We start from the raw sequence: 16,496 nt of genomic DNA, 5'->3' as shown, positions 1-16,496 counted from the left end.
AATTCCTTTGTTCTTTCACTTCTTATTTTTAATTTTTCCTTCTTGTTGTCATGGACCCTTTTAGGGGCTGGGTGATTTAGAGTGGCTAATGTAGGAAGTGTTGCTTGTACGGTTGCCAGACTCAATAGAGGACAGGACTTCTCTCTTTTGCCCTGCTCTCTTTTGCATCTGGAAACCTTAAAGAGAAACCAGCAGACCCTTTGCTTGGAAATTAAACAAAGGGTCTTCTGGTTTCTCTTTAAGGTTTCCAGACTCAAAAGAGAGCAGGGCAATTAAAGGCACAGAAGTCCTGTCCTCTATTGAGTCTGGCAACCCTAGTTGCTGGCATTTAGATCTGGTGTTGGATCCTGGAATCCATGAGGGCAAGCTAGTGATATTTACCACAAGCTTACACTAGCACACCTGACTCACACAATAGAAGCTTCCCCTGTCTGCCACAATGAAACTCTTAATTACTCACAGGAAGGCTAAATCACACATAACATTCTCTGGGCACATGCAGATTTCCAGCTGAACTATGAGACTCAGTTACTCTTCTGAACTTTCAAGTTGGTTGCTTTGTTTGTTTTCATGGTGCACACATTTTATTTTGCAGCCTACTGTCAGAACTCTAAATAAATAAATCCGTTGCTTGTAAGCTACTGATAACTCTGCTATCTATGAATAGATCTCAGAAAGGCCCTCTAAGCTACAGACTATCATCACATCTTGGAGCAGCAGGTTCCACAACTTAGTTTTGCACTAGATTTGAGGAAGTCTTTCCTTTATATTTGCCTCAGATCTCCTTCCAATCCATTGATTTGAATAACCTGAGCTCTAGTCTTGCATGTTAAGCTCCCAAGACCTCCCCCAATAAATAAAGACACAATTGACACAAAATTTAGTTTAAGGTTATTGGCATAATTTTGGCCACAACTTTATTGATAACAGATCACGAGTGGTTTGCTTAGGCATTGGTTCCCGACTAGCTGCCCCTGACCTCAGCAGGGCAGCAAAGATGCCTGGACTCCGGCAGACGTCAGTAAGGGAAAACATCCTGGGGGAGCATTGGACCAGGTTCTGACTCAAGCTCACCCTAAATGCTCACAGGGGCTCTGGCGTGGCTCTAACCCCTGGAAGGGGATCGGACAAAAGCAAGGCGAGCCCCTGGATTCCTTTAACGGAATACCCTAGCATTGGAGGGGCAGGCACAGCCTATCCACATCCCCTCCACCACAATTGAACCAATGCCTAACCGCCAAACCTTACAAAGTTCTGGCGATTTGCTATGCGGCAGGCGAAACCCAAGTGGCACCAGCCAATCAGCCAAATGGGAAAATTCCTACCAGGCCCCTGTCCCAAGAACAGATGACCCACGACAGCATAGCAAGGTCACAATGAACCCTAAATATAGGAAGGGTGGGTGGGTGATCCGATGCACGAGGAAAAAAGAGGATGCTCAACGCAACATGGAGCAGTATATATGTGTCCCTTGGTTAATGCATGAAACGATCCCATTGGCCAGATTTACACCAGCAACCGAGGGACCACCAATCGGGTTGTTGTGGCTATCCAACCGCTCCCATCCACAACAGCAGCAGTGAGGTCAGTCTTGATTATCTCACCGTAATGCATGCTCTCTGGGAGGAGGACACTATTTACAAGAGAACGAGGGAACTACAGTTTAGTGACTTGGTGGAATCCCGTCGTTGACAATGCAAACGTATGAATTGGCACTTTCAGCCCATCTGTAACATTCTTTCCAGATGAGCTCAAGAGATTTCTTTGAGAATTTTTTCCAGGCCTCTAAAATCCCACTGTGGAGTGCTGAAACAGCCATATCCTAAATTCAGACATGTGGCACAATTTGCTTTATACTGTAAGGTGCTGTAGCAATGGATCATATGTCCCGCAGGGGAAAATATTTATTTTCCTTCCTGAAATATGAAGTAATAAGTATGAAACAAGTAACATAGTGTGTTTGTGTGTAGAATCTACACACGCACACACCAGTTATTTTGTGTTCCAATAACATATCCTATTGCTTCTGTTCCTGATTCAGCACTTCTGCAGGTAATTGTTTACACTAAGAATAGATGTGTAATATTTGAGTGGGGGGGTAATCATTGCTGTCCCTCATTAAGGAAAGACTTGGATGTACTGGTTCGGGGAGGGGGGGGTTCTCTTTAATGTATGTAAAATTGTAAAACAAAACAAAATTAAAGGATAAAGGAAGGGTAAAGTTTAATTGCTCACTGATGCAGAGCTCAGCCTATTGATTGGAGAAGAAAGGAAGAGAGTCACTCCCTTGATCAGGATTAGGTCAAGCTTTGAAGTGCAAAAGGATTGTATGTAACCTACATTTTTGGAATGCCGTTAGTTACGCATCCCACTTGCTTTCGTTTAGCAATGCAAGTGAGACAAAATAGGCAAAGTGCATTAAAAAACACCAGGAGGCTTATTCACACAAATTGCCTGCTTATTTTCTCCCCATGACTCCTGCCCTTACGGAGAGAGGGTCACGTGGAAAAGGCTCTCAAGAGCCATTTGTATGAACACAGCAGGAAAACAAGCTGTGACAATGTGGCTGCTTGGAGGATGTATTCATAAAGAATTCTATGGTGCAATCCTATGATTCCCAGGAGGGCATCCCAGGGGCCAGAGGACTGAGCACGGAGATCTCTGAGCATGGAGAAGGAGTGTCAACTTGAATAAAATATGGGGGGGGTGCCTGCAGGTAAACCCCGCCCTGCATAATCAATCACATTGATGGTTTACACACACCATTTGAGTGGCAATGGCCATCAACTTTGTGGGGGCAGGCCCCCTCAATTTCTTTGGGGGGGGAGTGTAGACCCCTCGGCCCCAAGGAGTTTGCTCCTATGCCATGGAGAAGAAGGTTGCTAAGTGGGGAGGGTGGGATTCCAACGACTGAGCATCTGCTTTGCATGTAGAAGGTTGCCCTGCCCTTCTCATGTTGCCCCACTCAGCATGCTGTAACTGAGCATGCCCACTTGCCCTTAAGGAAGATGGTGGCTGGGGATTCATCCCTTGGCCGCAAAAGCATGCCCTGCAACCCAACGCAAGATCAGGAGCAGAGTGGAAATTCTGTATATTTCTTTGGATTGAATTTACACAGATTTGTCTCATCCTGCCTAGTGATGTGAGGCCTTTCGGATTGTTCAGAAACAATGAATGAAAGAGGCTGCTTTAAATGTGTGCACCTGGCATTTAAACCTGTAGAAAGAGAACAGAAGCCTTGCAAAAAATGTGATTGTACGTATTAAAATAATAATAATCTGTCAGTGCTCGTGACATCAAGACTAGTGAAGGAGCCTCAGATCTCTATGTGAGCACAATTGCAGCTACCGGTACATATGAGCAAATTCAGCACACTGTTGTGTTTTACATGCATCTATGCTTGTGTCTATGGCGCAAAAGTACATTTTTTTTACATAGTATATGTATGCCTGAATATATCTTGGTGAGATTTCTTGCTTTCTTTTAAAAAGCCTTTGCCATTGATCCCAAATCAGGCCACCTGTAGTCTAGGAACAAAGTCAACAAGTTCACCACCCTGGTAGAACAAATTCTCTAGCTTCTAGAGGGATAAGCATATGAAGGCTCAGTAGCTGAGGATGGAGAGAATAAACAAAATACACATGTAAATCAAAGCATATTCACAACCTTCCCATGCCAAGATGCTTACGTAGAATAAACAATATAGCTAACCAAGGATGCTAGATGAAATCAACTGGGACTCTATGGTGAACAGCCGTAATTCAGTTGCATTGTGTCTGCTTTGAAAGGAGAAGGTCCCAAGTTCATTCCCAGGCATCTTCTGAAACCCTGGAGAGTCACTGCCTGCCAATGTAGGCAATACTGACTTAAATGGACTCTGCATCCTCTTCTCCTGTAAATCATTTGTATCAGTGAAGGCCGGTTTCTGTAACCTTAAGTGGCCCAGGGACTGGGAGTAGCTGACCAAGGTCCTACTTTACAAGAATACACTCCTTTATTTGAAGGACTGTTCAGTATAAACACAGGTTAAAGACTGGAACCATAAGAAGGGAGAGCTGGGTAGATTAGATACTACAAATCTACCTTGTTTTGTTTTTGTATAACTCCTAAGAATATTTAGGAGAATTATAAATGAAAATCACCACAAGACCTTGTAAAGCCAGTCAATAGTGGTTGGTTAGTGGGGGAAAGGAGGGACCCAGGTGGCGCTGTGGGTTAAACCACAGAGCCTAGGGCTTGCTGATCAGAAGGTCAGCGGTTTGAATCCCTGTGACGGGGTGAGCTCCCATTGCTCGGTCCCACCTCCTGCCAACCTAGCAGTTCGAAAGCACGTCAAAGTGCAAGTAGATAAATAGGAACCTGTAGTGGAAAGGTAAACGGCGTTTCCGTGTGCTGCTCTGGTTCGCCAGAAGCGGCTTTGTCATGCTGGCCACATGACCTGGAAGCTGTATGCCGGCTCCCTCGGCCAATAATGCGAGATGAGTGCGCAACCCCAGAGTCAGTCATGACTGGACCTAATGGTCAGGGGTCCCTTTACCTTTTAGTGGGGGAAATATGGCAGAGGCGCCAGCTTCTCAAGATGATTGTGGGGGCCTGATGTGGTGTTCTGACGTTGTGTGCACAACGTTGTAAGGAGCCAGGGGGTAGAGCTGAACACCCCCTGAATATTGATGGGGCCCAGCCACCGAAAAAAGACACAAATGGGGGTGGGTGAAAGTTCCTCAGCCCCTAGGAGCTGGTGCCTATGATGGCAAGTCAGTGTCCTATGTCATGAAATACATTGGCTGTATTAATTTGGGCTGTGTTGAATTTTACATGCTTGTTCTTTCATCACAGCACATCATATCAGTATTCAGATTTCATCAGACTTGAGGAGATTAACCATGTGGATAGGCTGAAAGATGAGCCTTATAGGAGTACATGAACTCTCCAGCCTTCAAAGGCCAAGACTGTTCCCAGACAAGTGCCCTGTAATTGACTTAGAAGGTCATCTGTATTGAGCTTGGCAGAAAAAGTCTTATAGTGATGCCTTTTATTTCCTAGTGGAACAGATATTCTGCTTTGCAGAACAACCCCGTACAGAGATAGTGAACCAATTATGGAGGGAAAATTACAACTATAAGGGTCAGCTCTCTCCCTCTCCCCCCCCCCCCCCGCTCAAATCACCATCTGCAATATATGTACAGTAAAATTAAAATCCCTTTCAAACCTAGCTGGATTGGGAGGAAAAGCTATTTCTCTTGCTCCATCACACTGGTCTAGGAGACAAATGTAACACAGAAGACACAAATCACTCAGGGTAATATCATTGGCTGTGTTGTCACAATCAAATCCTGCATTCATAAGCCAGGATATGTGCAATTTCTGTGCACTGGGAAACTATGGTTAATGTCTCTTAAATAGGTTTTATGTACAAAACTTGGCTTATTTGGAAGTCATTAACCATAGTTTCCTGGTAGCAAGCAATGGGAAACTCTTGTTAACTGCAACTTCCTGGCCTCTTTCCCGACTTGCACAAAGGAAAGGAGTTGAGTGGGAATGAAGGGGCTGCATGGGTCTCATGCATATCCTCATTTCCCGAACCCAGGCTAATCACATAAGAGAAATTGCTCCACATAAGGAGGTGTTTCTGCCACTAAGCTACATGCCATAGAAGCTGAACTGGCTCCAAATCGGCTTCTTACTGCAATAGCTGAAATAAGCTGAAGTGTATTGAAAAGTTTTTCCACGTACAACAGCATCATGAACCAAGGAAAGATGAAAAGGAGAAAATGAAGGGTGGTTGTTTTTTTTAAATACACTGCTGCAAAAACAGACAAAAGTTGTAATGTTGTCAGCACTTTGTTATGGTTGTTAAACAACATACTCTCCCCCACCCTAGAATCAGTCCTCCCAGTCCAACACCATTATATAATAAAGCTGGTGGGCGGGAGAGAAACACATGGGAAAATAATATTAAAAGCATTCTGGCATTAGGAGGAGCGAATGTGTTGGTATATAAGATGACTGAAGAAGAGTTTCCGTGAAAAAATTTCTTCTTTTTATTCTGCCAACAATCAAATCTTGCTCATGATTCTGGGAACTATGTAACTAATGAATGAGGGCCAAGACCTTCCTTGAGCAACACCCAGCACTAAGCAATGGCTAGTTTGGTTGTTAAGAACATAAGAAAAACCCATTCATCCACGACAGGGGCTCATCTACTCCAGAATCCTGTTCTCATAGAGGTCAAACAGATGCCTTTGGGAAACACTGAAGTAGAATATGAACATAATGGAGCAGCGCACGGAAACGCTGTTTACCTTCCCGCTGTAGCAGTACCTATTTATCTCCTTGCAGTTTAACGTGCTTTCGAACTGCTAGGTTGGCAGGAGCTGGGACCGAGCAACGGGAGCTCACCCCGTTGCGGGGATTTGAACTGCCGACCTTCTGATCGGCAAGCCCTAGGCTCAATGGTTTAACCCACAGCGCCACCTGCGTCCCTTATGGAACTCCTTACTGCAAGGAAAATGCTGTGGCAAATAATTTAGCAATTTCAAAGGTGGATTGGTAATTGTCAGCTGATCATGCCAAATTCTGCCTGTCTGCCACCATGTTGTGATTCTCAGTCATCTAAAGTGGGCCCTAGGGTTAGAAAGTTTGAAAACCAGACCTTGCCTGAGCCAGTTTTCAATATTTGTTTCGCAAATATTTGTGTGTCTTTGTTTTATATACTTGCACATTACCTAGAAGCCTACTTTGGCATTAAGCAGTAAGAATAAATAAATAACACCAACAGCATTACATAAGTTTGCATGCATTCTGTCTAATGGTTGTGATGGTAGAAAATGTAGCGTTTATTTCCCAAATATTAGACCCACCTTCTTTGTCTATTGCCACTTTCAAGTCATTTTAGCTACTTCTTTTTTATTTTTAGCTTGTTACTAAGGAACTGCTGCCAAACATATCAAATGTGATAAACTGTGCAAAACAGGGACTGTCACAACTCATTCATTTTCTCCTCGTGCTTGATATCAGTTCTGAGTGCTATAACCCTGAACTATTTTCAGCCATCCAAGGGCAACTGCCCTTTGAGATTTCTCCCTTACATGATCTATCAGCAATGAGGTCCTCAAACGAAGTTTCATAAGCAACGTAGGCAGATGACCATATGTCTTTATATATTTTACAAAGCATAAGCACTTCCTGGGCCTCGGTAACAAACATTACTAGTCTGCAATGGTGGCTTGAGCACCTGCTTTCAGATGAATTACTGGTCTCTCCTGATTTCATGAAAAACAGTTTTTCTCTTGGTATTGTAGTAATAATGAGGGCTGGCAGCCATGTTGAATTATAATAAAAAAAGGCATGAGCGCTGAGGGGGTTCAGCAAGAACGTTCACTGTACAGAGTCTTCTATCTATCAGACTATCTCCAGTGGGGATCCCTTGGCAGAAACACACAGGAGCGTGAAAGTCTCAGAGCTGTGAATTATTAGTTCCTGTCACAAAGTCTGAAAGACGCTCCCGTGGGGGCTAAGGCAACTCTGATAAAAATGCTAATTCATTGTAGCTTTCTATGTGGTGAACGCCAAGGAAGGCTGGTTAAAAAACCCCACACAGAAGCCCCGTCAGGACCAAAGTGTTAAGGTATCCGTAAGCCACCAGGCAACACAACCTGTGTTGCTGCTGAAGTAGAAAGAGAGGGGTGGTCTGCCTCACTTGTGATTTGATCCCATAAATATTTTAAGCTAGGGTGTGGAATACATTATTAAAATAGCTTCAGGGGCAGGGAGATTTCGGCATGCTAAGAAAGATAACCATTTATTATTGACCTTTTTAAAATAAATAAAAAAGCACACTGATTTTTAAAGCACTGTGCGGAGAGGCAGTTGTGTTTACAGATTTATTTATTTTTTATGTAATGTCCCAGTCAGTGGAAGCTATCCAGTTGTTGCCTGCCATTTTGGTTCTGAAAGAATACTTTTTTTTTTTGCTGTACCACCACAGCAATTATAAATAGGGATTGAAAACTATGTTTCTTTCTAGTTTAGATCATTTTCTCATGTGCTCACTGATAAGTATTTCAGGCCTGTTTTTTCTAGTAATCTGTTATTTACCCCCCCCCCACCTATTTCCAAAATGTGGTCTGGTCTTTTTTAAAAATCCTCAGCATAGTCCTATAACTTTCCTCTCTCAGGTCCCAGAGAGAGTTCCTATGCAAACAACCTGCTTGTTCAACATGCTAAGCTGGGTTCTATTGGCTCCAATGGGCTTTGTCTTGTGCTGAGATGTGGTGATGAGTAATCAATGAGCCTTAAACACTCAAATGAAAATCACCATCCTCTCCTGCCGCATTTAACTAGACTTAAACCTCCTCTCTAATGCCAACCTCTCTTTGCAAAATGGAAACCTCTACATATGTTTAAAATACAGTGCATATAAAAATTACATTTTATGCACACTCATGTTATATCTTTATCAGTTAACATTCTACTGACACAAAAAGATAGGGGTTGTGGGCGCAGGTGCAATGAAGCCACTGGCAGTGGGCTGAGGCATGGAGAAATTGCAATAAACACAAGACAACCACTTGGGATTTAAACAGGTCACAAATTTATCAATTACAGATATAAGCAGGTTTTGGTACAGTCATTGGGTGTGTATTCTGAATAAACCAACCCAGCGGCTGGTAAATTATTTGGCAGGATTTATCATAAGGATGGCCCTGTGGCATACATTACATTGGAGTGAGTTACCCACCCGAGATCACCATTTTGGAGGTGTTATGGCCTGCCAACCCCCATCTGGTTGTCTGGACTGAAACACCTCTCCCTGGATTCCTTTAATGTTCCCAGTGCCTTGTCTACCTAGACTAATGGTTTAGCTGATGTCAAGTTGTGACAATTGCTAGGAGGTAGGCAAAACATGCATACAGGCCCAATTTGTCTGAAGGCAGATTCTTCCCTGGCCCCGAATATGGTGACCAAAGACTTCCATAACACAATCTTACACAGGGCTTGCCAATTACCCTTGGGCAGAGGGATTGGGAGCCAACTTCCTATCCAGTGTTGGGTGGGTGGAGCATCCAGCACTAACTGAGACTGGGGGCTGGGTGCAGCTGGCTTTTATAGCCAGGGAGTGGAAGAAGTAGAAGTTTCCCCTCTGGTCCACTGCACCCCCAAGCTCATCCACAATTGACTTCAGCCATGAGTCAGTCCCAGCAGCCAGAGTGGCCAGCGGAGGAAGAATTAATGTCCTCCAGATCTGTAGACTGGATTACCCCGACAGCTCATCAGACTGCAACCACCATTGCCCTCCAGGTGGTAGGTAAGCAGTCATTTTGACATACAACCTTAAATATGCTGTACATATAGAGAAATGTCATTTGAAAGGAATAAGCATTGGATAAAAATATATTGCATGTGTAATCTTTATGTATAGTAATTTTTATCATTACTCTAGTCCAAGGTCCTTTTATCATCTCTTTTCTTTACAGATAAGACCAGGCATCCCCAAACTTCGGCCCTCCAGATGTTTTGGACTACAATTCCCATCATCCCTGAACACTGATCCTCTTAGCTAGGGATCATGGGAGTTGTAGGCCAAAACATCTGGAGGGCCACAGTTTGGGGATGCCTGGATAAGACTATACCTAATAAAGACAATTTGCGTGACCACACCACACACAAAATTTGGGTTTTGACATTAATTTGGCCACAACTTTATTCAAATACAATTAAATGTGAGTGTTGGCTTAGGCATTGGTTAATCCATCTGTCCCCCGCCTGGGACAGATCAGCTCCAACTTCCCTAGCCGTATAGGGAAGTCAAGTAAACACCCCATAGGAGAGGAGGTAGCTGTGTCCAGGCACTCTCCCCTTGACCAGAAATGCTCCCCAAGGCTCGTGCTCTGTAATGGCCCCAGCCCCGCCCATTGCGGGGGTGTATGGACTAGAGCCCCAGAGCCCCAGGATTCCTTTAACGGAATACTTCTATGTGGAGCAGCATTTTAATGAGGGGTAGGCACCTCCATGCCAAACCCCTCCACCAACCAGAATTATTAAAAAATGCCTAACCGCCAACCTAACAAGTTGTGACGATTTGCTAAGCAGTAGGCAAAAACCAATGGCAGCAGCCAATCAGCCAAATGGCAAAATTCCTACTGCGCCCTTGCAAAGCAAGCGACCCCATGAATGGCAAAGCAATGTTGGGCTAAACCATTAGAAAAAGGAGGTGGGCGGAAGGGAGATCCGAAGCACTTTGCAAAAGTGAAACTAACTGCTGGACGCTGAGGTTTTAAGGGTCAGTTCCTGTCAATAAAAAATCGCTACATGCTTTTTACCCCAGCAACCCAGAAGGGACCTATCACGCTCACTCCCTCTCCTCCAACACCACCCCCAACCCTGGAGATGTCTTTTTAACCCTTCTGCAACCTGATTGGAGAACGCGCTTTATCCTATTCATGTATACTATTACAGTGTATTCCCTTTTGCTGCCCAAACAAGAGACTTGTGGCACCTTAAAGACTAACAAATTTATTATGCTGTAAACATGCACAGACTTAGAGGCCCACTTCATCACCACAAGTGGGAAGCATTCTCCCAAATTGGCAGGCATATGGTTGCGGTTGCGGTGATAGGGATTGTAAGCAGCGAGGTTGGAGGGAAATAAAATTCAGAAAATGCAGGCTGTGACAATTGCGTTACTTATATTTTATGGAGTGGTTTGAAGGCTGCTTTTTAACCTTTTCCCTCTTTCTTTAACAGGTTCTTGCAGCTTGGAACAGCTAGAAAGTACAGCAGCGGCTGAGGCACATCTTGCAAATAGGGTTGCAAAGCCCCTGGGGGAATGGTATGTGCCAATTTAGTGTCTCCTATTAACTTTCCATGGAGAAGAAGAGGGGGGAAAAAAGAGCTGGCTGAGCCCATCTACCTACCCATTGTGGTAGCCATCTTTTTTCTGTATAATGCATAATTTGGGAGGAATGCAGATAATGGAATGGGCTATATTTTGATGCACAGCTTGATTTGGATCAGCTGGCTTTGCTCTGGAATGCAGACTCCCCCCCCCCAAATAATAATAATAATCCTAAACTTGCTTACACATGATTGTACTTTTATGGTGGTACATATCCTTGGCAAGCCTCTTTGTGCCTTATCCTACCCCTACAACTACCAGAGAGGCATCAAATTCTCCAGCCGAAAGGGTAGCAAATGAGAAATGTTAGGCTGGGAGCTCTCTTGGGAAATACCTTCAGAGAAGTCGAAAGGCAGAGGGATCAACTGGGATCAGAGCTTTAAATGCTCCTTGATGTGATTTGAGGTACGAGATCAAAAAAAGAGAATTGTTAAAAGTTTAAAGTGCTAAATTTGCTCGGTCTTGGCGAGAGCAGTCAGGGTGCACTGCCTGCAAAAGTCTGGCACAAGAAGCTCTACTGAAGGCTGTCTGCCATGGAGGGCAGAAGAGAGCTGTTTACATATAGATTCCCTTTCTGGCTAGAGTTTGTTTCTGAGTGTACAGTACATACTAATGTAGCTGGCACGACAAGAAGCAAATCAAACTAAGCAAATGCTAAAGTGAAAAAGAGCTGTTGGAGATTTCTCATCCAAGTGGAAGGCATTCCGAATCAGGGCTGCCTTCCGATGTTTTCTAAGGGCTATAGAGTTACTTATCGCCTTGGCTTAGGGTTTGCATCGCTTAGTACCTTCCAACATTTCTCTGATGGAAATAGGGGTGTCTTAAGGAATGACCGCTTCCCCAACATAAAGGGGAGGCGCATTTTGCGCAGTCGCGTGCAGCCCCCTTTGGAACCCTAGGGCAGACCTGGAAGTTTGGAGGCTGGCACTGCCTACCTGAGGCTGGAGGCTGGAGTCACCGCCCACTCCATCAGCCGACCAATCCGGCCGAAGGGGGAGTGCCAGGGGGATTGGCCAGGTAGGATCAGGTAGGCTTACCTGCACACAAAGAAGAGGAGCCATTCTTGGGAAGCAGCCGACGGATTCAGAGCTTTGCCTTTGGGATCTTTGCTGGACTCCACAGGTTTGAGGTAGGCCATTCGCCCTTTGCCATTTGCATGGCCTTTGTGTAGGGCCATTTATTTCATTTTATTTTAAGTTATTGAAAGCTGAGCAAGCGGGATAGCTCAGTGGGTAGAGCATGAGGCTCTTTGACTCAGGGTTGCGGGCCTGACTCCAATTATGAGTAAAGATCCCTGCATTGCAGGGAGCTGGACTTAAAGTGCTCCTCGGGGTTCCTACCAACTCTAGACCCCCCCCAATTGCATGTAGGGCCCATCGGCCCTGAGGGATGAGGGTGGAGGGCATTGTGGGCCCCCTTTTTGAATCCTGGGTGCCCTCCCCATGTAGCGTCGGGCCTATTGGCCCAAGTGGGAGGCAGGTACCCCCGGAGGACCCGGCAGCTTCCCAGGCCTCCCTGAATGACGGCGGGGGCCCCTATGGCCTTTTCCTGCCGTTGGGGCTGCAGGGAAGGGGGCTCTGCCGCTTCGGGCGGCCTCCCCCTCTCCCGAGAAGTTGTAGGCCGCACGGCTCTGGCCTTTATTGGGCCGCACGAGTGGGTGGGCGCCGCCATTTAGGCGGCCTCGCCACCCCCACCAAGCCGTTTGCAGTGGCGGGGGCCTCTGTGAGCCCCTCCCGCCGCTTTCTGCCGGCGAGGGCCGCATCCTGGGGGAAAGGCACCGACGTTTTGGGCGGCCTTGCCACCCCCCCCCCAAAGTGTTCACGGCGTTGGGGGTCGCGGAGGCCTCCCGTCGCTTTCTGGCGGCCCAGGCCGCATGCGGGGGAGTGGCGCCGCCGTTCGGGCGGCCTCGCCTCCCTCCCCAAGGTGTTGTGGCGGCGGGGGCATCGAAGGCCTCCCGCCGCTTCCTGGCGGCCTGGGCCGCATGCGGGGGAGGGGCGCCACCGTTCGGGGCAGCCTCGCCAACCCCCCAGGTGTCCACGGCGGCAGGGGCCGCATGCGGGGGAGGGGCGCCGCCGTTCGGGGCAGCCTCGCCAACCCCCCAGGTGTTCGCGGCGGCAGGGGCCGCATGCGGGGGAGGGGCGCCGCCGTTTCTCTGATGGAAATAGGGGTGTCTTAAGGAAAAGCGGGACATTCCAGGATCAAATCAGAAACCGGGATGGTTTCTGTAAATCTGGGACTAGCCCTGGAAAATAGGGATACTTAGAGGGTCTGAGAGCGAAGTTTCAGTATTTGAAGGAACTAGCCTGGTGTACAAAGGATAAATTTACACTTGTTGGTCTGTTGACTTTTGCCTTTGGCCCTGACTACTACTGGAATGTGGCCCTCAGAAGATTGCCAGGAAAGGAATCTGGCCCTCCATCTGAGAAATGTCTCCCACCTTTGTAAGGGAGGGACACATAAGCCTAAAGCTGCATGAGAGGGTACATTCTCGCGCTGGGGATAAACTGGGCCCGATGTAAGACTATTTGAATTTTTGGTTTGTCTTGACTGATAGGAATTCAGGCTAAAATCCAACACTTGTTAGGGGAGTCTGCAAAACTGGACACAACTGAACTCATCTCTGAGTAAGCATGTATAAGGCCACAAGGTCAGTGTGTTATTTCAAATAAGTGCATCCTTTTATAGAGCTCCCATTTTAGAAGGAAAAACAGAAAACAACTTCCCCCCTTCCAGCCAAGCAGACACTGAGCTCTGAAGCTCAGGGCTCAAAATAGAATCTGTTGTGGAAGAAGGAAGAGCATTGTAGCAGTGCTCCAGTTTTTCTAATTAATTTGAAATGAGAAATCAAATAGTTTGTGCCTATTGGGTATGAATAATTTTACTGCGTACATTTATGATCAATTAAATTAAACAACTTTCAAATCAAAATGGCATAAATTATCTGTAATGGAATATTAAACTAATGATTTATTGGCAAGGCATCACTAATACATATGCTATTATAGATTTGCATGCTGTGTAAGGGTATATCTCATCATGAACCGTGCTATCCTTTGACTTTTTAATGAAGATGCTTTTAATATCATTATGATTGCTACTCAACTTTTTTTGTTATTTCCTAGATGTCAAATGCTTTTAAATAAGAGACTCTTGCCTCAATGCTTAAACCACTTTCTAAAAATTAACTATGCTATTTTTATGTTGTGTTAATGCTGACACAGGGGGTGCCTGAGGTCAGTGGTGTGTGGTCAGTGGACTAGCAAGACCAGTCCTGGTAATTTAGAGCGTTAAAGTATTAGAGCAGGGGTTCCCAACAAAATTTTCTCGAGGACCCCTCATCAAGCCGCTATTGTGACAAGGACCCCCATTAATTCCTAATCCTAAAATTAAAAAGTGAGAGCCAAATTAATAGTCTTTTTATATTTTATATTTATACGTTTTTTACAGTTACAACAGAGTACTCCATCAGTATACAGTTAGTTTTAATTTTCAGTTCTTAATGAGATGAACCACTTTTTAACCAACGGTCCATTTTTAACTACGCAAACTGTAGCTTCCGTGAAAAACAACGCTTTGTTTACAAACACTACTGTTTTGCAAAGAGGCAGCGCGCGCCAGGGAGGAGGGAGGGGAATGGAGAAGACAGGGTACCTGCGCAGTAGCGCACAAATGAAGCTGACGTGTGCAAAGCATCTTGGGGAGGTGAGCGTTAGTAGAATGTGCGTGCTGCCTCTTTGCAAAACAGTAGTGTTTGTAAAGCGCCACCTAACAGCATACAGCAGAACTACTGCCTCTATCTAATTCTAGTTTTGTGCTAGACTCTGCTCATGCAGGAAGCGGCCAAAACAAAAAATTATACGAAATATATTTAATATTTTTTTTATTCTAATAGCATCTTGCGGACCCCTCTGGCATAGCTCGCGGACCCCTGGGGGTCCCCGGACCACCTGTTGGGAACCACTGTTTAGAGTATTAAATAATAATAATAATAAATTTATTTGTACCCCGCCCATCTGGCTGGGTTTCCCCAGCCACTCTGGGCAGCTTCCAACAAAGATTTAAAATACATTAAAATGTTACACATTAAAAACTTCCCTGAACAGGGCTGCCTTCAGATGTCTTCTAAATGTCAGGTAGTGATTTATCTCTTTGACTTCTGATGGGAGGGCGTTCCACAGGGCGGGTGCCACTACCGAGAAGGCCCTCTGCCTGGTTCCCTGAAACTTGGCTTCTCGCAACGAGGGAACCGCCAGAAGGCCCTCGGAGCTGGACCTCAGTGTCCGGGCAGAATGATGGGAGTCGAGATGCTCCTTCAGGTATACTGGGCCGAGGGCGTTTAGGGCTTTAAAGGTCAACACCAACACTTTGAATTGTGCTCAGAAACGTACTGGTATCTCCTTCCCAAAGCCCAGGAAGCTTCTGCACGACTCAGGGAGGGAGGCATGATGTTTCGACAGGGTACAAGAGCCCTCCTGCCACCTTCCCAAAGCCTACCCTCAGTTATCTTTAGTGGCATGTCCATGTTTCTGTTATACATAATCCTCAACCCAGGGACTTTGCAGAGAACTCTTATTGGGACAAAGCTCGGGCTGCTTCCTCAGGGTGGAGGCAGGGATGAGACGATCAGTATCTTGTCCTGAGTATTCATGCAGATATAATTTATTAAAATACTAATATGATTAATTGACCAAGATTTCTTTTCTCAGCTGACATAGTTTGGGAGCTTAGTGGAGGATTTAAAATCCTAATTGCACCGGCTATTCATAGGCTCCGATTACATTTGTACTTGTAGATGCTTCCCGATTGTCCTTGTATGGGGAGGAAAAGGCTCTGTGTACACAAGTAACTGATTGGTAGAAGAGAGAAGTGAGTTCCGTTTGCAGGGGTTTGGCCATATTTGGAAATGAAAGTCGGAGATGTAGCCATTGCCAAGTACAAAAATACCGCTGTGATTCAAAACTGCCTCTTCAGAGATGTGAGCTTGGCCAGGCTTCAAAAGGAACTTTACTGGTGGGGTGGATTACTTAAAAGAAAGAAGACTGAGTGGTGGGAAGAAAATCCTTCTTGCAATCTCTGGCTATGTGTGAAACCATCTCATTTCATAGAATTGTAGAGTTCGAAGGGACCCCAAGGGTTAATTAATCATAACGGGGTGAGGAACGTCAGACCCAGAGGCTCCATATGACCCCCCCCCCCGGCATCTATCTCTGGTCCTCAATACTCTCACTCTTTCACTTCTTCACATCCCTAGTGATTTTGCTATTTAAAACTAGGCTAAGGTAAAATTTGAATTCATTGCTCCACCCATTTTTCTCTCTGACTCCGCCTACCAGAAGGGAATAGGGTCCTCAGGTTGAAAAACAAGTTTCTTACTCCTATACATTATAGTCACACTTGAGAAATTACTAGATAATATTGTAAAGCACTTTGAATTTTTATAATGACATAGCAGTATGTAAATATGTTTATGAATGAATGAATGAATGAATGAATGAATGGACATTGTGAGATTATGTTCTGGTTCAGATTCCACCCTGTCACCATGTGAATGATTTTGGGGAGTGTGTAAGAGAACTGATGGAATCAGAATCTGACTAAT

Source organism: Zootoca vivipara, chromosome 1 (genome assembly GCF_965207765.1).
Source record: "Zootoca vivipara chromosome 1, rZooViv2.hap1.1, whole genome shotgun sequence".
Classification (NCBI taxonomy): Eukaryota; Metazoa; Chordata; class Lepidosauria; order Squamata; family Lacertidae; genus Zootoca; species Zootoca vivipara.
Note: the sequence above shows the minus strand (reverse complement) of the source record.